Consider the following 20,981-nt stretch of genomic DNA (forward strand, 5'->3'; position numbering starts at 1 on the left):
AAGAGCGACTGTGGCAAATAAACGTCGCGAAGCAGAAGGGCAACGCAAGGAGAGAACACAGCGTTGAACGAGGGAGCGCAACTGGACAGCGCGAGGCGATGCCATGTGCCGCTCTTGGATGACGTCCAAGACAAGACTTCGCACGTCTATGCGCGATACTTGAGCCGTCCGTTCAACACGTGTCTAGAAATCACTGGACACTGCGCCTACGTGCTCTCGGGCACGTATCCAGTTTTATCAGACTTTCTTTGCATTTCTTTTCCGTTGTGTATTTTTTTTTTCGAGCAACAGCTATTCAAGAAAACAAAATACGATAATTTGGCTGCACATAGCAGCAGGCACTTTCTCTTCATGATGACCACTTCGCATGGGCGATTCTGGCTTTCTCATGCTGATGCGGTGCAGCGAAAAAACTTGTTCTGTGTTCTAGGCGACAGTTGGGCACGGCTAAGACTCGAATCGTCGGGTGCGGCATTCACATAGATTTCCGGCCACATGCTGTTGCAGAAACAATTTATTGAGCAACCATACAGAGGTGGTCGGTAGCTCTTCGCCCCGTATTTATTTTATCTGCATCCATACAAACAAAAGCTGCTCATAATACTGTGTCGAAAACGCAACAGCTTTTTTTCCCTTGCTTTACATAGCTCTAGATTCCGTTACGAGTTACGGCATGCACAACACTGGTTTTGCATCAAGACCAAGCTTAAGCACAGCAGCGAGTCTAAGTTACATTATAACATGAGCAAACGCAGCACGCGAATAAGTCAATATAGCACAGGCAGGACGGTATGCGACTATGCCAGGAAGGAAGGCGCAGTGCAACTATCAAGGATGCAGATATCGCGCGTGGATTACTTGTGGCCCGTTTGCCACTGAAGCGTCAGGAGTACATTTGAAACAGAAGGTCACATCGTTTACACCCCCGCCACTTTTTCAGCTCTTTTTTCTGGGAAGTTGTCTGTATAGGTGAAATCTTATGATCCTGATTTTCTTCTTCAAAAATACCCATATATATATATATATATATATATATATATATATATATATATATATATATATATATATATATATATATATATATATATATATAGTCATATCTTAAGAAGCCAACAAACACTGACACCAAGGACAACATAGGGGAAATTACTTGTGCTTAATAAATGAAATAAAGAAACGATAAATTACGTTAAAAGTCATCAATTGCGATAAAAGTCATCAATAAAGTATTATTATTATTATTCTATTCTAATGGTATTAAAGTGGGTGAGAAACGGTTACGGTTTTTTCACCCACTTTAATTACCATTAATTAATTACCATAGTAGCATTTTGTGAGAAGGACAACACAACAAAGGAACCCGTGGCCAGATAGAAAAGGCTAGACCAGAATTAAATATAAACTACTCTTGTTGGGTGAGCGCATGTGCTTAACAAATTAATAAATTCGTCTTTCAACACCACTAAGGAGGTTTGGCTAACATGCGTCTGCCAAACTCCTAACTTGAAACGATTCGTTTATATCGTGGGTCGTTTGATCCGTGCGTCTATAGACATAGCCCCGATAAGATTGTCTGGGAGGTATGTGTAAATGATGCGATGAGACGACGCGCCGTTGTACTCAGCTCGGGGTGGGTTTCCGTCCAAGACTGGGAATATAATAATGCAATTGTTGTGGCTATGGCCGCGTCACCGCTTGCAAGTTGAGGTGTGAGCTTTCATTATAGCTTAGCGGCTATCGTTTTGCAGGCTTCGTTTTTTTACGTGCCTACCTCAGTTTTTCCCGTGACGCGTGCACCTTGAGATGAGAAGTGCCGTTAGCTGCAGGAACGATATGCAATTCGATGCTCTCATTTGACGAGTGGCTTTCCTGCGAAAGAGAATGAAGAAACCTCTCCCACTTGGTACCTGACTGTCGTGCATCACTGAAGATTTAAAGAAAAAAAAAAGAAGAAAGCCTGAATAGGAGAAAAGAGAAACCTGAGATAAAGACAAAAGTTATATGGGATTGTCGTCACGCCTCGTTGAGTGCGAGCAGGCGCACTTCTATAGAACACACACACATCACGCGGCTTCTGGCTTGCATCCAAGCGCATGATTTTCTATGGGTAACAGAATCGGAGACTTCTTCCGCATCACTGAAAGCTCAGTCTACTGCGTCGCAGGATTAGATCGTGCATACAAATGCCGCATTTGCATGTGCTGTTTGAAAGAGAAAAGCTGGCGTGTTATAAGGCGCCCAAGGGACGAGCGCTGCGCAATAAACACTATAGCTGGTCTAAAGGAAAGTAAGAGCTTACCCCACCCCCTGACGTCAATTGTGCATGCAGAAGAGTCAGCCTGAAAGTAGGTCAACCATCACCCGGTGTCCTCGATCGCCTTGCGACGCATCTCACATAGTGTAGTGCGCTTTAATGACCGCTCGAAAGAACTAGCGGACGTAATCAATACGAAAATGGAGGGGTAATTCTTTGTGGTCAAATTACGAGCAATGAAAATGGAACAGGTGACTGTCGTCCCCCTTTCGCTCACTCTCTGTGCAGAGTTGTACACGCTCGAACAACTGCTAACGTTAATGTAGCCGCGCATAACGTCAGTTCCTTATCGAGGATGCGCAAATATGGCATTTGCTGCTGAAACAAAAACTATACCATGGCCTATCCGGCGCAATGGTCGCTGTAGCTATGGCATTCTGCTGCTGGGGACAATAAGGCGCGTTCGATGCCCCCGCCGCATTTCAATGGGGGGCGAAATGCAACTGCGTTTTTGTATATGCCACTTATATTTGGCGGAGGTTTGTGGGGAAGCTTAATCCGTAGCCCCTCCCTATACGGCGTCTCTCATTAGTCGCAGAGTTGCTTTGGGACGTTGAACACCGCGAATTGATCGAGCGAAGCAATAAAATAACCTCGAGGGAAATTCATTTAACGTGGCACGAACAGATGACGGTCTATGGAGCAGAATATTTAACATGTGACTCCACATGCTCGGTACCAGAAAGCCTTCGCTGCTAAACCATGAAAGCTTCGAGATTATCTCACGAGTGTAAATCGCTCAAAAATTCCATTAGATAATATTCGAGAAGAAAGAGGGTTAACCGAGGGGCCCGATTTTGATTAGTCATATCACAAGAAGCGAACAAACACTGACACCAAGGACAACATAGGGGAAATTACTTGTACTTAATAAATGAAATACAGAAACGATGAAATAATGGAAATGAAAGTGGATGAAAAAACAATTTGCCGCAGGTGGGGAACGATCCCACAACCTTCGCATTCCGCGTGCGATGCTCTCCCAATTGAGCTACCGCGGCGCCGTTTCCCCATGCTCTTTCTTGGGTATTTATGTTTTCATAGTAGAACCCTGGTAGTGTTAGCCAGCGCCACCACTCACAGAATTTGGCGGCGGATGTTCCACATGCGCCGCCAAGGTTGTGGCACGAAGGTTGTGGGATCATTCCACCCCCCCCCCCCCCCCCTGCGGCAAGTTGTTTTTTTCATCCACTTTCATTTTCATTAATTTGTCCTTTCTTTATTAAGCGCAAGTAATTTCCCCTATGTTGTCCTTGATGTCAGTGGTTGTTGGTTTCTTATGATTCAATAATATTGTGACATTAGAAATGGTGTGCGGGTTGCGAACGCATCGAGTGCGCGGGAGCCTTTCCGTAAAACCGAAATTTCCCGCCGCCTAACGCGCGCGCCTTGGAATTGAAAGGCGTGGTCGGTACCGGTCTGCAGGTTGTGTGTGCGGGCCACTGCAGCGCAGCTCGCAATCCTAAGTTGCGGGCTGCGAAGAGTTTTTTTTCCCGCAGCTTCCGCATTCCGCAAATATTTCGCTCCGAAAGCACATTTAAACTCAGTAGCGCCTTCGCACCCTCTTCCCGCGTGCTGCTTTTACCGAGTGCAACTGATAGAAAGTGGAAAGTAAATCTGCTGCATATATGTGAGACGGTTGGTGGAAAACCCCACATAAAAGGATGACCATAGTGCAGGGTTTACAAACGAGTAATGGGTACAAGTGCGACGAGAGGCCAGTCTTGGTATACATAAAGCGTTTTAATCTGTGCGTCAAGAAGATATACCCCTCAGGAGAAGAGAAAATGTTCTGTAACGCAGGCGTTTACAGAACAATACGCAGCTCGCAGTCATGGTTGACGATGGTATATCTACGAAAGGTACCGTAGTACGTGCTGGGTTTTATGTTGAATATATCTGTACGCCGTACGTTCAGCCTATGCGTGGAGTTTCGTGCAATATCGGCGGTAAGAAAACTTCGCCCGCACACCGCCCGCCATGTTTCTTTCGCTGAGCGGTCATCCGAAGCACCAATGATGACAGATTACCCCGCCGCAGCGATGCGCCTGGCTGCTTGATGCGAAAAGGTGCGGACTAAGGACATGCGACTGGTGTTCGGGTCAAGAAGCTCTTGACGGCTACTCGGTGAATATTCGCCTTACAGGACGTGATGCTCGGCTGATTTGTGAGAGTGTAAAGAAGCGACTGTATATATATAAATGGATATACGAATTCATTCTTTGGCTGTGCGAAAACGCTGACAGACGAATGATATAGGTGAAATAAGCGGTTACTGACGTTTCAGGTAAGCGTCATTTATTTTTACTTAGTTTGTTCACTATTTCTCATCTAAAGATTTCTACTTTAAATGAACTTATCCATTACACTCGTCGTCATTCAAATATATAAATTTCGTTCGCTTTTTTTTTTATGTATGCATGGCGCGTTCAGCGGGAGTGGCACGACCGATGACACCAGTTATGGCGGTCATCACGCCCGCTGAAGTCGAACAGCTCCAAGCACATAATTTCACGCATGCCTGTACATCGTCTAGACAGGCTTAGACTCAGGATTTTGAAGAGACAATGCTACAAAATGTCTCGCCGTAGCGCAAGCATTTCTTTCCTCTCATGCCTTATATTTTACTCAGAATAGGCAGATTACACTTTCTACCTCGAATGTGGAATATTTCTTTAGGGTTGTATGTTACGTTGGCTTTTCCAAATTGCGAAGCCAAACACACTGCAAATGATAGAACCCAACTGCGGTCCTCAAAATGTCATAACTGCTCAAGCACATAATTGCGTTGCGGCGAACACAAAGGTTCTAAATGATACTTTTTAGTTTTTACTGTGCAGCCATGAATGCACGCTCTTGGGTACTCGAAAACTGTGTATCCGAAGAGAGGACAAGCTATCAGCCACGAATGCGTCGAGAAAAAAGTATTCAAGTCCAGGAATTTTCTACATTGCCCCAGCAACAGTTTGTTTAATTTTGCTGCAACACACTAACGTAATTAATAGGGTATAGCGTAAAACAAAAATCACATTTTGCAAGGTAGACCTAGCCGAGCAACGTCGAGAGGGTACTTCGTTTAAGTGGCATACTCATTTATGACACTTAGTTGGCACATAGGGCTGCGTTATAGCAGTGTTTGGGTCCTGACCAAAGCACTGCTTAAGCATAGCAGTAAGTGCCGACTAAGTGCCGTAAGTGCGCATGTTATTAAATGGAAGTACCCTCTTTACGCTGCTGTTTGGAACGTGTTAAAACTCGGTCAATTTGTTTAAATATAACATTCTTTTATTAAAATAATGCCCATTGTATTACTTGAATGTACTGCAGTGATGTTCAACAAACTGCCGCAGGGGCAATGTCCAAAATAACCGTACATGAACGTTGTGATCCTGCGATCTCAGCAGCTGCCATGAACTGAAGGAAAATTGTTTTCGCAAATAGGTACCATTCAATATATTGTGCATTTACATCTAAGGTAATCAATTTCTTTCGACCTCACTTGCAGCATGGGGACACAGAGATTATCTATAGGCGATGAATGCATTAATATGTACGACATTACGTCTTATGAACCCAAGCAAGCTCGGGTACAGACGTTAAGACAAACGCTTAGCCAAGATGGTTTTGCATCTTTGGGCATAAGGCGTGAACAGGTGACAATGCAGAGACAGTATAGCATAGACAGTATACCATATACAGTACTGAAGCTCTCTGTTCGTTATGCACCAGTTTTTTAATGCCCCATCACCTGAATCACGGAGAAGAAGTCACTGGAGGCGCATCTACATTTGTTGGGGAGGAGCGCATCACTTGGCACTCACCCCATACCATCCCACCTAATGTGTTTTAAATGTGGCACGGCATGAAGGGGCACGTCTGATGTTGTCTCGGTAGTGGCGGAGTGTCCATCCTGTGCTTCACTATAACCATCCTGTGCTTCACTATATCCGTACGTAACTGCTGGTATTATTGCCGAAACTTTTCTGCTTTAAGTCAAAGAAACAGTAATGTTGGAGAGAGAAAGAAAGGCAAAGGAAAGACAGGGAGGAAAGACTGCATGGTGTTGGGGGCAGCTGTTTCTTCCGTGTCAATCTTACTTGTAACGTATCACTGATAAGATCTTACTGATAAGACATTCCACGCAGGCTATACGAAGTACTATACCGTATAATATACAAGTTGTCCCACGTAACTTGAGCCAAGATTTAAAAAGTTAAAGCCACTCCGGACGCGAGTTGAACCGAACGCATAATGTTTGCACTGACCTAAAGTTACTAAGGCTATTTTTTATTTTCCCCTTAACTAACGGACTAGTTATGTTAAATTATACAACTTTATGCCAGTATTATATCAGTATTGGCTGCAGACCTCAAGTGACCTACGCAAAGTTGTAGAGCACCTTGAGAAACCTCTCAATAAATTGTTTCCAATACAATATATCTCACGTGGCCCTTCTTTCTGCGTTCCAAAAATAGCCGGGAAATATGAAAAAAATACCATGTGACGGGGCGATTGCACACTGTTACTGTGCTGTTCTCAAGCGTGCGATGGATGAACAAGGTCGTCTGCAGCGAGACTGGCCCGCGACAGGGCGTTATGTCTGGTGTAGGTATCTGGGCATGCGGCTTTTATCGCATGACGGCGCAAATGCGTGCTGCTGGCCGAGCGGTGCCGAAGTGATAAAGCGTCTAAGGAGACGAAAGAGAACAAGAACATAGCTTTATTTTTTTTATGCTTCAAATGGGGGCAAGAGCCGGCAGCCCGCCGACGGAGTGTAATGAGGTTAGGTGGGGAGGCGGCGTTAGGGCCCGAATGATTTTCCACTGACCTTCAATCCAAAAAGTGCCCTTTGATTATAATGCATGTTCGAAGATGTCACCATCTGCTGCAATGCACATTTGGCATCTCATAGGCACCTTTTCCGAGGCGTTCTTGATCATGGTATTAGGGATGGAGTAGCACACTAGTCTTATTTTTTTCTTTTAGGTTCTCTGATGTTGTGGTTGGTGTCCGGTATACTTGATCTGTGACGTAGCCCCAGAGAAAGAAATCTAGGGGAGTGAAATCTGGCGACCGTGCAGCCCAAGCAATGGGCCCGTGCCGTCCAATCCATTGCTGCGGGAATACTTCATGCTGCCATTTGCAAGCTTTGCTGCTGCCGTGCGCGGAAGCACCATCATGCTGATACCAAATGTCCTTGATCCTATCCAATGGAACTTCGCAAAAAAAAAAGAAAGAAAACCCTCAAGCGGCCCATTAAGGATGTCGTTGACGTATCTTTCGCCTGTAAGCGATTTATCAAAAACACGGGGCCAATGATAGTGCCACCGTTAATTCCACACCACACATTAACCGACCACTGATATTGGTGATGTGCCTTCAAAAACCAGTGAGCGTTTTTGTCGCTCCAATAGTGAGCGTTGTGGATGTTCACTTGGCCATTACGTGACAAGGGAGCTTCATCGGTCCACAGTATTTTGACAAAGCCTGGGTCCTCTTCCATCTTGATTATAGTACAGTTTGCAAAGACCTTTATATTTTGGAAATCGCGGGGCTCCAACATCTGGTGCAGCTGCACGTGGTACGGATGAAGTTTCCTTTTCTTAAGCAATATGTACACTGAAGACTTTGACACTCCAGCTTCATCAGCCACACTATGAACACTTGCATGTGGGTCTAAAGAAAACTTTGACAGAATATCTGACTCCACGTCCTCGCCCAGGATTGAAGATTTATGTCGTTTCTTCGTAAAGGTCCCAGTCTCACCGTTTCATATGCACGCACAATCGTCACTGAGCTCGGACGCGTAACTGGATGCCAGCGTTGATATAGCTCAACTGCGCGTCTTCTATGTCCACTTGATGCACCTAAAGCCAAAACCATATCCGCTCTTTCCTCATTGGAGTAAGCCATACCTGCTGCTCAACGATGGTCACAGCCAAATAGTGTTGCTGTTGCGAACACTCAGGGATACGGGCGCCTCAGGAGCATTGGATATATCGCAGTTCGCTGGGATTGATTCAAACCAGGCACAAAAGGTATGATCTACATCCGGTAAACTGGAACAGCCTGCGGGTGCACTCTCTCAAGGACTGACGCGCCGGTCACGGTGCATGCACACGTGTGAAGCCAGATGCGGCCACCCGATATACTGCGACCACGAAGTGATGCGCACAGGAGGGGTGCGAGATCAAAAAAGAACGTCTGGTAGACAGTAAGTGTGAGACGGAGAGCAGACGGCGCCAGCGGGAAGAGTCACCGTCTGAAGAAGTCATACGTAATCTTCCTTGAATATAGCCAAGTTTTCTTTTACCATTAGTTAGTTTTGTCCCCGTGCGATTTATCCGTTGTTATTGGCGCCCTATGGTTTAAAGTTGTAGCATGGTCGTTCAATTAGAAAACTACTACAAGTTAATTTGTGCACACAGGCAAAATGGCAGCAGCCGTCATCGCCTTCCATCGTTCTCACGCGCTTCGCTCTTTCCTTCTTTCAAGCAGAACCAAAATGCTGCTTTCGTCTTTTCTTTTTCGTGGGCTTTGACGCTTTATCGCTTCGGCAACGCTCGGCCAGCAGCACGCATTTGCGCCGTCATGCGATAAAAGCCGCAAGTCTGCTTCCCCAGACATAACGCCCTGTCGCGGGTCAGTCTCGCTGCAGCCGACCTTGTTCATCCATGGCACGCTTGAGAACAGCACAATAACAGTGTGAAATCGCCCCGTCACGTGTTATTTTTTCATATTTCGCGGGCTATCTTTGGAAAGCGGAAAAAGGACCCCGTGAGATATATCGTGTTGGAAACAATTTATTGAGAGGTTTCTCAAGGTGCTCAAGAACTTTGCGTATGACACTTGGGGTCTGCAGCCAACACTTAAACAGTTGATTAATTAAACATAACTAATCCGTTAGTTAAGGAAAAAATAAAAAATAAACGTAGCCTGAGTAACTCTAGGGCAGTGCCAACATTATGCATTTGGTTCAACTCGCGTCCGGAGTGCCTTTCATTTTTGAAACTTTGGCTCAAGTTATGTAGGACAACGTGTATAGGCAACACATTTGGGATGTATGCTTGCTAGGATTTTTATGTTTCTTTGAGAAGATAGAGAAGAATAACCTACGTGTAACTTACCGAACAGGAGCCTGCTATTGCCTGGCAGTAATTAACCTCTCTCTCTGAATGCAAGAAAGCCCATGCGCGAGAGCCCTAGCGCTGGGCACATGCATGACACACGTGGAGAACTGACCCGGCGGTACAGATGCACCAAGTGGCGGAATACAGGATAGTCGTGACTGGCGTGACGTCGCTGATTCTATCCTTATCTCCTGGCATTCGCCTGCACCGCATTTTGCTGTTTCACTTGGCAAAAAATTGTCGCACGTCCCGGAAAGACATGAGCACAAATGAAAGAGGCCTGTTTGTGCAGTACTGCAGTACATCTATCACAAATGATGAATTCACGTGTGATTATTTTTCACCACAACGGCTGGAAACGTGAGCTCGCACGAGAAACTCCATTGATAGCAGTGTATGCCGATTCATGATACATCTCGATATCAAACTGCAATACAAAGTACTTTAGTTAGTTACGTATGGTTTTATGGCGCAAGAGAAACTTACGTTATGATGCGCTGAAACTGCTCTAGCGAAGAGCAACTGCGGAAAAAGCAGTATGCTACGTACGGTCTAGTCTGCTTCCCCTGACTTAAACGCGGCCTCGCCTATATTGCGAAAATACGCTTTGACGGCTTTCGTCTCAAGAAGTTTAGTGTTTTGGCTATGCTTGTTTAGTACTCGGCAATAGAATTCATCTAGGCGACGTAATTTATTTATTAAGCTTAAGCTTGGCTTCATCCAGACATCCCGTTTAGCTACGAACTGTTTGGTGAACTAGTTTCTAAATGCGTCAAAGTTGCTTAACTTGCTTCCGAGGTGCTGCAGACTTCGTTGCAAGAAAGTCAAGGGGTTAGGAAATGATACTTTGTGCATTTTTTGCATGAGTCAGGTCTCGTAATTACAGAATAACATATATCGATTTATTATACTGCCGGAAAAGTGGCATTTTTCATACAGGATCTGAATTAGCGGCTCAAAGAACACGCACAATTTAGATATCGGCTACATGCTTAACTATTATTTTGTCAATGCTGATGGAACGCGGCACATCGGAAAGCCCGTCAAACATGGTAGTGCCTTCAGCAAAGTGGTCGCTTGTAGCAATGCTCTGCACAAGGAAGTGAAATCAATACAGATTGACTAACGCGGCGGGTTTTAGTGTATACCCGAAGCTTGGTGTGAGTGGTTTGTGCCTTGCCACTGTACTGGCCAAGTGTCAAAAAGCAAGTCACGTATATTAATGTGTACACCGTGACTCAAGGTGATATTTACGCGCTTGAAGGAAAATCAGCTTCGCTATATAGTTATCTTACTGAGTTACTGAGTGCCCTAATTTGTTCCCGACACATAGACAGTACTCGTATCCATAGCCATTCCGCCCAGGTTTGCGACTCCTTTATCCGCTGTCAAGGACGCATCGCTGGTCCCAAAGGACTTTGTATGGGAACTTTCTGGAGGCTCGCTTCATACTCGTGTTTTGACCTAGCCGGAAAAAGCAGCTTCCGTTGCATTCGGCGGCGCCCAGTTTTTCCTGTCCCCGTCTGTACCACGTGCGCGCCTTGCCTGGAGCGCCCAAACGGGTTAACTGGATGCGTCTTTCTCGGACCATTTGACATTTATTTTCTTTTAAATAGCACGCTGCCGTTCTTTGTGCTGGGGCGAGGTCAAAAATAGACTGGCGTGGATGGGCTTACTCGTTGGCATCATTGGTGTTGTTAAGTCAACTTAAGATCAGGACTAAGACAAATAATAGGAGCAGACGACAATGCGCTCGTTTGCCTCTTCTTTCTAATCCTTCTATCGCTACGTTGAATAACTACCATTTTCGCTGAGCGCTAGCCTGCCTTTCTGCCTTGAAATATGCATTGTCATCATGACTTACACTCGATTAACCTATGCGTAAGCTTCTGGTATGTTTAGCAGTTGACGATGAGCAAGAAATTTGATATTAAACGTGACCCAGTCGCTGTCCTGAGCTACGATATGTTTACTTCGAAGTCACAAAGGTCGTTGCTACCTATAATGAATGTGCGGTACACATTTTCTGAGAGCTCATTACCGGCTGTATCAACGTTTACTGCGAAACCAAATAGTTTTGAATGGACTTTGGAGAATGCTTTGGGGTGGCAACCTTGTGTCTGAGTGCATGAATTAGGTGAATGCGCTACCAGCTTGCATGAACTTCAAGGCGATGCGTATACAGAAAGTTGTTACACTCATTGCCGTCCGTTTTTGTTTTCCCACGTAATACGTAAAAGAAAAAAAAAAGCTGTCAAATAACAGATCGGGTGTGGCTTGCACGAACATTTAATCACGAACGTAATAACGAATTAAAGAACGCGTTCTTGTGCGGTCTAGGAGTTGTCTAGGGATCATTTAAGAACGCGTTCTTAGATTCATTATTATTTACGTTATTAAATGTTCGTGCAAACCGCTGCGGGCTTTGCGTGCGAAAGCTTTACAGCTGGTTGAAGAGGAGGGATAACGCAATGGAGGACTCCGGATTAATTTTGGACACAACAGGGCACGCATCAGAATTTCTACAAAGGTATTTATAGTATTACTCCTTCATCAGAATATGGCTACTGCTGCCACGGAATTAATCCCGCAGCCTCGTGTTGGGCAACAAAACATTGCTTAAGAGGTGATCGAATCATGCGATGTCGCCCTAAGAGCTGGCCATTGCATAAGGTTTCAGTTCATTACGGGACACTGTGGCTTACATGGAAATGAGCTCGCCGACGGGGAGGCAAAGCTGGCCCACATTAACGCCACACCAGTGTCCATCCCATTTTCGCGACCAGACACTACTGCCCTAGCGTATAGACTTCTGCGCGATGATACGGCAGTATATTGGGCTACGCCAGGTCATCGTAATCATCGCCTTCACGACTCGACCCAGTGATGAAACTACGGATACTACCCACCATAAGAAGGTGCAATGTAAGCTTGCTTCACAGGTTACGATTAGGTGTGGCCTTCACCCGGCACTACCTGTATCTCAACGGCCGGGCGGACATACGTTAAAGTGGGGCAAAAGAAGAAAGAAAGAAAGAAAGAAAGAAAGAAAGAAAGAAAGAAAGAAAGAAAGAAAGAAAGAACGAGGAAGGGGGCCCCTCCCGTGTACAGCCCGAATTGTGAAGAATGCGGTATTCCTGAGACGACAGAACACTTTTTGTGAATCTGTCCGCGATTTGATATACAGAGAAAATCGCTGACAGACATCTTGTCGAAATTTGTCGTTGCACTTTTGACTGAAAAGGTTCTGTTGGGACGTTCACCTGACCGTCAGCATCAGCGTGTTAGTCTCAAGGCTCTCAACGAATTTTCGTATGAGAGCGAACTGGACAAGAGACTTTGAAGAGTCTTGGATCATGCAAGATTTTCACCACCATTTTCATCCTCATAATCAGCGTCTGATCTATTCCATCTTTTTACACTCTTTCCCCTTCCATCCACGCCTAGTAGCAGGTCAGAAGATTGATCCAGGTCGACCTCTCTAGCTTTTCTCTTATAATAAATATATCTCTCTCTTTCCATAGTCACTGAGCTGTCGCTACGGGTAGAAGATCTTGAAAGTTTAGCGGATTTGGCAGAATGTCGACGATCATGGTTTCCATCAGCTGACGGTTAGGATGAAGTTTCTCTCAAAAACTAAAAGCTGAATAACTAGCACGACTTCCCTTATCATCATTCATAAGGAAGCGCCACTAATACTTATTACTCCGGATGCAGCACGCTAAAGACCGGATTAACTATGCACCAACCAGCTCAAGCATCAGTACTGCTTGCTAAAAAACTATCCTATAGGCCTCCAAGGCGGCTAACATACGTTGAACAAGAGGCATTTCAAATAGAAAATTCAATATGTACCCGTTGTTTCTCCCAAGCACAAGGCGCAAGAAAATGTCGAGCGAGTCACAAGTGCGCGTGCTGGTATCTCCCCGGAGATTCGCAACAGCAACATGCGTAGGCAAACGTGTGTATCGCCCTGCAATACCAGCTGCATCAGCTGCCTTGCATTACGACGCTGCGCCAGCTGCGCTGTGCGCCCACGTGCTGCTTGCACGTCAGAGTATGTGCACTCGCGTGGACGGGGGAGACCCTTTCCAGCCGCCAGACGCCTTATCGGCGCCACGTCTGGAGTGTCAGACAGCGCTGTGATGTCACTCGCAATCTCTTGTCGGCGTGCGCGACAAGTACGCGTCGCGATCCTGCTCAGCGGATGTCTGTTCAGGAAAAAAATGGCCAGTACCCGGTTTTCTCGCAGTCGCCGCAGATTTTCGCTGAGAGAGGTTTACGCGAATAACGCTGCTACCACAACGACAAAGAGTGGCGGGCGTCGAGTTCTCGAGGCTGCCGCGAAGGTCGCATCGTTGGTATGCAGCCGCCATGGCAACCCTGCATTCCGGTGCCGGTATTTCCTGACCTTGAAAGTGTTTCCCACCTCGGCTGTCGACACCGTGGATCGTGAAGTCGATGTTTTTCCTCGTTAGAACAACTCGACACCGGCAACAACTATCTCTTTAAAGAAAGAAAAAAATATAAAGCCGATGGCTGGTGCATACCGTTGCAATCATCATCCTGCGTTTCAGGCAAGTTTGTTGGTACCAGTGCGAAAGCGAACGGAGCACGGATGGAGAGAATGCAAACAAGCACCGATTCCTAATCCAGTATTATTGGAAAGACGTGTGCCACGCAGAGCACGAAACTAAATGTTAAAAGGAAAATCACGAGTCGCTAAAAGCTGCACACGTGCACCATCGCTGCTTTTAAATAATAAAAGAATGAAAGTATGCAGATCCACCGTGGTGGCGTAGTGGCTTTGGTGATGCGCTGCTAAACCCGGAGTTGCGGGATCGAATCCCGGCCGCGGCAGCCGCATTTCGATGGGGGAGAAACGTAAAAAAAAAACACTCGTGTACCGTGCATTGGGTTCACGTTAAAGAACCCTAGGTAGTCAAAATTAATCCGCAGTGCCCCACTATGGCATGCCTCATAATCAGATCGTCGTTTGGGAACGTAAAACCACATAGTTTAATTTTTTTAAAGTATGCGCTTACTTCCGATGTTGTGGAAATTTGGCTACGCACGAGGAAGCCTTGTATGACGACTACGAAATAATAGAAATACTTGTATTTACAACAAGCCGGCGAAGAGAGAGAGAGAGAGAGAGAAGCATGAGGAAGGATTGTATGACGACTACGAAATAATATAAACACTTGCATTTATAACGAGCCGGCGAAGATAGGGAGGGAGAAATTCAGACAACCTTACTCACGTCCCATTTGACACCACGCATGTAGGGAAAGGGTCAAGCTAGTGAAAAAGGCACAAAAAGAACCAATAAGAAAGCACGAGCTGAATGCTTAAGCGGGACACAAATCACGCATCGAAAACACTAAGAAACGCATTTGTGAGACCGCAGTTTTACATACTTGCTTGCATCAGGTCAACAATAATTTGCCGCCTTAGTGACGCACAATATTTAATTATTTATATATTTTGTTTGTTTGTTTGCAGCGCCATGCTAACCATCATGCTCCTTCAAAAAACGTTTGGAGCGCAGACTTTCAGCTCGCTGATGATTTTACGTGTAATACGTTGACAATTTTAACTGCCATGAACAATTTGTACGCGGGAGCACCAGGTTTATTGAAACGAAGCCTTATCGCATAGTTTATTTGCAAGTTAGACGGAATGCTCAGGCCGAAAACAGTGGCTGCAAAAGGTTTAAGCTGACTGCGTCTTGAGTTAGCAGACGTGACAGTGCGTCTATATGGATAGCGCGACGTAGCCTGCTACGTCAGGCTATTCCGAAAGCCGAAATTGGCTACTCAAGCAACAATAAAATAAGGAAAAGAAAGCAGAAAATATTTAAAAAAGACAATACACACACGAACACAAGCGCACAAAGTTTGCAGCGCCAAAACCTCGGCTATGGCGGCAACATTAGAGAAGACAACCAGCAAATCGCAGCACTCGGTATGCAAATACTTCAGCAGCATTATCATCATTACCACGGTCGTCATCACCACCGCGGCCGAAGCGATGCGGTGGTGCGGCGCTTGAGTCAACGAGATAGGGTCTACTTTTCATGCTCTTCGAAGTACACTGTAGATGGGCTTTGCCAGAGCCGAAATTACGTTCATGTAACCCACGTGCCGCCGGCGACTGCATGACATTTGCAGACGTTTGTCCAGTTATTGTTGAAAACAGCGTGAACTGACGTAAGGAAAGAATAGGCTGTAGGGAACGATGCATGACGTAAACTGAGCAACGTTTCTCGAAGCAGCGATGCTTTTGTTTTTTGGCACATGTATACGTTTAATGCACTCATTAAACGGGCGGTTCTAAAGGCTGGTAAAATGCATGTCAGACTTGTGCCATTAAGAACAATGTCCAGAACGCTGTGAGATGGTCTTGATAGCATCGACACCCTTTTAAAAGAAAGAGGCATGAGTCTTTCATACGCAAACACAGCCGTACTTCCTTTCACTAGACGAGACAGCTCAATAATTTCCAACTTACGCTTAAAGGGCAAACTTTGATGTTCGTGTAAGAGCATACATTTCTTGGAGTTATTTTTGACCGCCAGCTGACATGGGCATCACGCATTCACGCAATTCAAAAGCAGACCAATGCTGTAGTAAACGTACTTCGGCGACTCGCTCCCACAACGAAGTGGGGGGTGGGAGTGGGGGGAGGGAGGGATCAGTCTCTTCACTATTACAAGTTCCCATAACGCACTCATAAAACAAAAAAAGATGCTTATTCGGAACCTATTATCCATGGTTTATCGCAAACTTCTTAGGACCATCTTCAATGTTTACTGGCAAGGGGGCTGCGAGTGTGTCTTGGGGTTCCGCAGGCTACCTAGAGTACTCTAGTAATTGCTGAAGCTCGTCGCCCACCATTTCCAGTCATACGAACGGTTGAAACATGCCGACATATTTAGCGCATCCTAATCCAACGCGCGAAGCATCCATTAAGCCTCGCGCTTAGCGAACGAAACAAAAGCGAAATTCATGATGTTGTTCAAGAACATAAACCATTATTACCAAGATTTGAATTATGCAAAGTGGATGTTAGTTACTCTCCTTGGATGTTAAGAAGTCCTAAAATAGAATTATTGGTCGAGAGGATTATATCTAAGAGAGACATGTTCATGGTAGCCGCACAGCAACTGGAACTCTCGCAAATTTACACATTATATCCCCAGTACATCCACGTGCATACAGACAGTTCGTGTCATAAAAATTCCTCAACTTCAGCATTCGTCAGTCCACATTTGGCGCTAGAGCAAATATTTAAATTATCCCGAGAGACATCGTCCACCGTGGCAGGACTGTTTGCAATCCGGTGTGGTTTGCGTTTTATAACATCAGAAAAGAATTCGCAAAAAAAGAAAGGGTTATTTTTAGCTATCCGCAAGCCGCTCTTACATTACAAAGCAATAGGGAAAATTCTCTATACACTTTGCTATTGTATGAGACCCTCAAAGAACGTACAAAAGCAAGCGCAATGAACCACGTAACTGCATTTCAGTGGATACCTGGGCACTGCAATATTCCTGGTAACACTGCAGCGCACGCAGCTGCTAATCAGGCGCACAATAACGCAAAGGCAACCAATCTTCCCCTTTTGCGTAGTGAAGTCCGTCTTCTCTTGAAATAGATTTGCTGTCGTCTCAGCAAGCTACCTGGTTTGATCAGCAATCTAAGAACTCGGAGTTATAGTTGATAGACCCATTATATACCTATCAATTCCGGAAAATCTAAGAACAAATAGAAAATTTGAAACATTTGGGCACCGCCTTGCGCCACAACTTTTCACGAATCTGTCGTGAGCGGTATTGGTTACAACGTAAGTGGTGACAGCCGAAGAATATGTCGTGATATCCGGGATGTGGGAAGTGTTTTACTTTGCTTATGTGCTTCTATAGCAACACACACACACACACACACACACACACACACACACACACACACACACACACACACACACACACACACACACACACACACACACACACGACGAACGTTTTTGTATTTCGTTCCCATTCCAATGCTGCCGCCGCGGTCAGGATTCGAACCCGTAACCTTGTGATTAGCGGAAGAGCGCCATAGTCACTGAGCCAAAGCGGCGGGTTAGGATTGTACACGTGGCGCGCCAAGTGAACGCCAATGATTATAAAATATTGAAGGGCACAATAGGATGCGCATATTTACTTGCTAAGAAGAAGATGGTTTTACCAACGCCAATAACAGAGTATACATGCATGTAACTTGTAACGCACAATGTTTCGCACAAATAATCAGAACTGAAACATATACACCACGATTAAATCAAAGTGAAGTTCGATTAGTTTTGTTTACAGTTCAACTGTTTTGGCGTTCATGCAGATTATGTATGTAGGATATGTTCCTAGTTAACATAGAATCGACTGTTTCTCATTCTAATCCCCGGATTAATGAAAGGGATGCGCTAATTATAGCAGCAACAACATGCGAAGGTAGATTATTAAAGTGTTAGCATAAAGTCCCGGTGGGGGCATTACATAGGGGGGAAAATAAAAAAAAGAAATAGTACTTTGTTGCAGATAACTAAGCAAAGGCAAAATATAAAAGCAAAGAACGCGATACATTGCGTCGTGATAACTGCACAATTGAAGAATACAGAGGTAAAACGGAGCTGTCTTTCCTTCTCAATCAGATGTAGTCGAATGTTTCTTATGAACCACTCGCTAGCCGAAATCTGGAGATTGGAAACACATCTCTCAGATAGCGCATTTCTAATCTCATTATAACAATATTTAAACGAATGAACCGTTTGCACTGTGCCCAATGCAAATGCAATTGTAATATTCCATTGCAGCCCATTCCACGGTATAGCTAATGATCACCAGGAAATTACGGCTCTAAGTTGAGTTCCTGGAAACTACGTATTTGCATGACAGAAAGTATTTGCATAATACCTTGGCGCTAGTGATGACTGAGTAAGCGACAAACACGAATAGCTACGGAAACGTGCCCTTCTTTGGGATGCTGTAGCGAACGGCATTTAATTTAACGAAGGAAACAAGCGCCGGGTGTTCAGTGCAGCGGTGTTCTTATTTCACTTTGAGCCTTTGTTTGTCTACCGCCTGCATGCGAAGAAGGAACAAAAGACTCTTTAAAAAGCGACCGGGAAAAAGCTACGGTGTAATTAGATGGAATGTGACAGCGAGTGTTATACAGAACAAGTACCCACTTGTATCTGCCGGATCTCCTTTAAAGAACCGGAGAAAGTATTTTCTCATCTACAATCGTCTCGCTCTCTAAGCGCCAGGCGCCTGCCTTTCTTTCTCTCGCAGTCGCAGTGCTCCCTTTGTTCACCTCAAGCCGAAGCATCTGAGCGGAAGCGTTTTCTTCTCATAGAACCGAAAAGCAGGGGAAAAATACTGAGGTACGTGAGGAAAGGAGAAGGACAAGTCCCAAAATATACACGCTCGGCTCCGAGCATGCGTGTGTGCATACTAGAAGGTATATCGCTGCGCCAGCGGGAAAACGTAGTGCCGTGCCACGCGAGAGCCATGCGCGGGAAAAAACAAAACAGGCCAGACGTAGTATACTCGGCAGCCAGGTCATGCCTACGCTCGCGAACAGCTGAGGGAGGAGGAGGACAAGAAGGCACAGCGCAGCTTTGGGGAAAGAGAGGCCTGGAGGAGCGATCGGCGGCCAGCAAACAAGATGCGAGGAAAGAAGGGGAAGGACGAAAGGGAAAAAAAGGCGAGGGTACAAATGCGGGCGTTTTTCGTGGTGATGGATCGTCCTGGGCGGCGAGAAAATCGAAGATTGGAAGAGAAAGAGGAAGCAGCGGGCTCATCCATTTGCGAGCGGCGCGCACGGCGCGCACCATCCCGATTTGGGCCAGCACCTCGGTGGGTCAGCTGGCGCTCACCTTTTGTTCCAGTGCGGGGCAGCCCGCTTTCCGCAGACCCTCGCGCGCACTCTGGGGCTCCTCGTATACCATACACGGGGGCCCGGGCTCTTGTCTGCGTAGGGTCTTCTCACTGGCTGCTGTGGACTTGCCCCGGCCCGCGTTGGTCTGAACTCGGTGACGCGGCGTTCCGCGCGTCTCTATTTTAGGACGTAATCTTGCTTTTCACGGCGTGCATTCTGAAACCTCCGGGAGAATATCTTGCGCCATTTCATGAAGTAGAAGTGACCCATAAGAAAACAATGCCGTGGGAAGTGCAAGAAAAAACAACAACAATCAAGTAAAAAAAAAGTTTTGCCGATCCTACTTACATGTTGGAATCTATATCAAGCGTTAATTAAATGCTACAAAACTGTTCAACTTCCGTAACACGTTTTGCCCCGTAGCGATTATCTGCTTGCCCGGCATATCGACAAGACGCGGAAATTCCCACCACGCGACCACGTGGCCCGTGCGACGGTGGACTACGCTGTCTCCAGGATCAGTCTACTTTACACGGCAAGAATACGTCACCATTATAGAGTGACGACGTGTCTTTCTTTCATCTTTATTTATCTAAAAAAAATACAAAAAAGAAGCCATACGAGCAGGCTCTCCAAACCCCGGGAAAGAAGACGCAATAAGGTTTGATTTAGTAAAGGAATGATGCACTTGAATATTTCTATTTGTTGCCGTGAGGATATCTAACTACCGTTTGCTGTTATTTCCGTGCGTAATTCCGTAATACCGGGCAACGGCACATCTCTCTGGGCAGTATACACTAGTACACACAAATGGAGGATGACGATGAAGTGCTTCTTCTGTGGAACACAACGTGCCCGTCTCTGTGGTCTCCTGGATTTTTCACTGCCGTTCTGGGGTCTGCCGCCCCACATCTCGCGGTGATGGACGTGCAACGTCCTGACGCCCCGTGCGGCTCCGGTTGATCAGCGGGAATCACCTCGAGGAAGCGAGGATATGCATCTAGCCACAGCGAGGACACTGAGCTGTACTCCGAATCAGCTGACGAGTCATCGCAAGACGGTTTTGAAACTGTTTTGCACCGCAGAGCCAAGTGAAGGATGGGAAATGCATCTTCGGAGTCAAATTCGTTCACCGTAAAAAAATGCGCCTCAACAATGACCTCATAGCATCCTTGTTATGCCACAGAGCTCGACTGACAATCTGCGTGTCCTCAACAGGCAAGCACTGTCCTTGTTCCTTGGGAACACTGTTCCAAACGACATCAAGGACGTGAGGCTAAGCGCACGGGAAAACATATTGGCCATCGACGTAATGGCCCCGAGTGCGCTGAGTCCTCTGCAGCGTGTAACGCAGCTGGGCAACATAAGGGCTCGATCTATTGTCCCAGCGGTTGGTGCCACCATTGCAGGAGTTATTTATGACAATGACATTGAGATCCCCGATGCAGACCTTCCAGTGCTCATAAAACCAGCGACTAAGAACAATGTTATTGTGCACGCCGGCCGTCTTGGTAAGACACGTTGTGTGAAACTAAGATCCAAGAGTGTCAGCCTTCCCGCCTACGTGAAGGTTGGCCACTTCCGCCACCCGGTTCGACCGTTTGTTCAAGA

The 20,981-nt window shown here is 45.9% G+C and overlaps 1 non-coding gene across 1 annotated transcript; it reads right to left on the reverse strand.

The window, feature by feature from the left end:
- Window positions 1–3,242: 3,242 nt before the first annotated feature.
- On the reverse strand, window positions 3,243–3,315 carry TRNAP-CGG (transfer RNA proline (anticodon CGG)). The gene has a single exon. It is a non-coding gene; the product is annotated as a tRNA-Pro (tRNA).
- Between the last annotated feature and the right edge of the window lie 17,666 nt (window positions 3,316–20,981).

The sequence above is a fragment of the Dermacentor variabilis genome, chromosome 1 (genome assembly GCF_050947875.1).
Source record: "Dermacentor variabilis isolate Ectoservices chromosome 1, ASM5094787v1, whole genome shotgun sequence".
NCBI lineage: Eukaryota > Metazoa > Arthropoda > Arachnida > Ixodida > Ixodidae > Dermacentor > Dermacentor variabilis.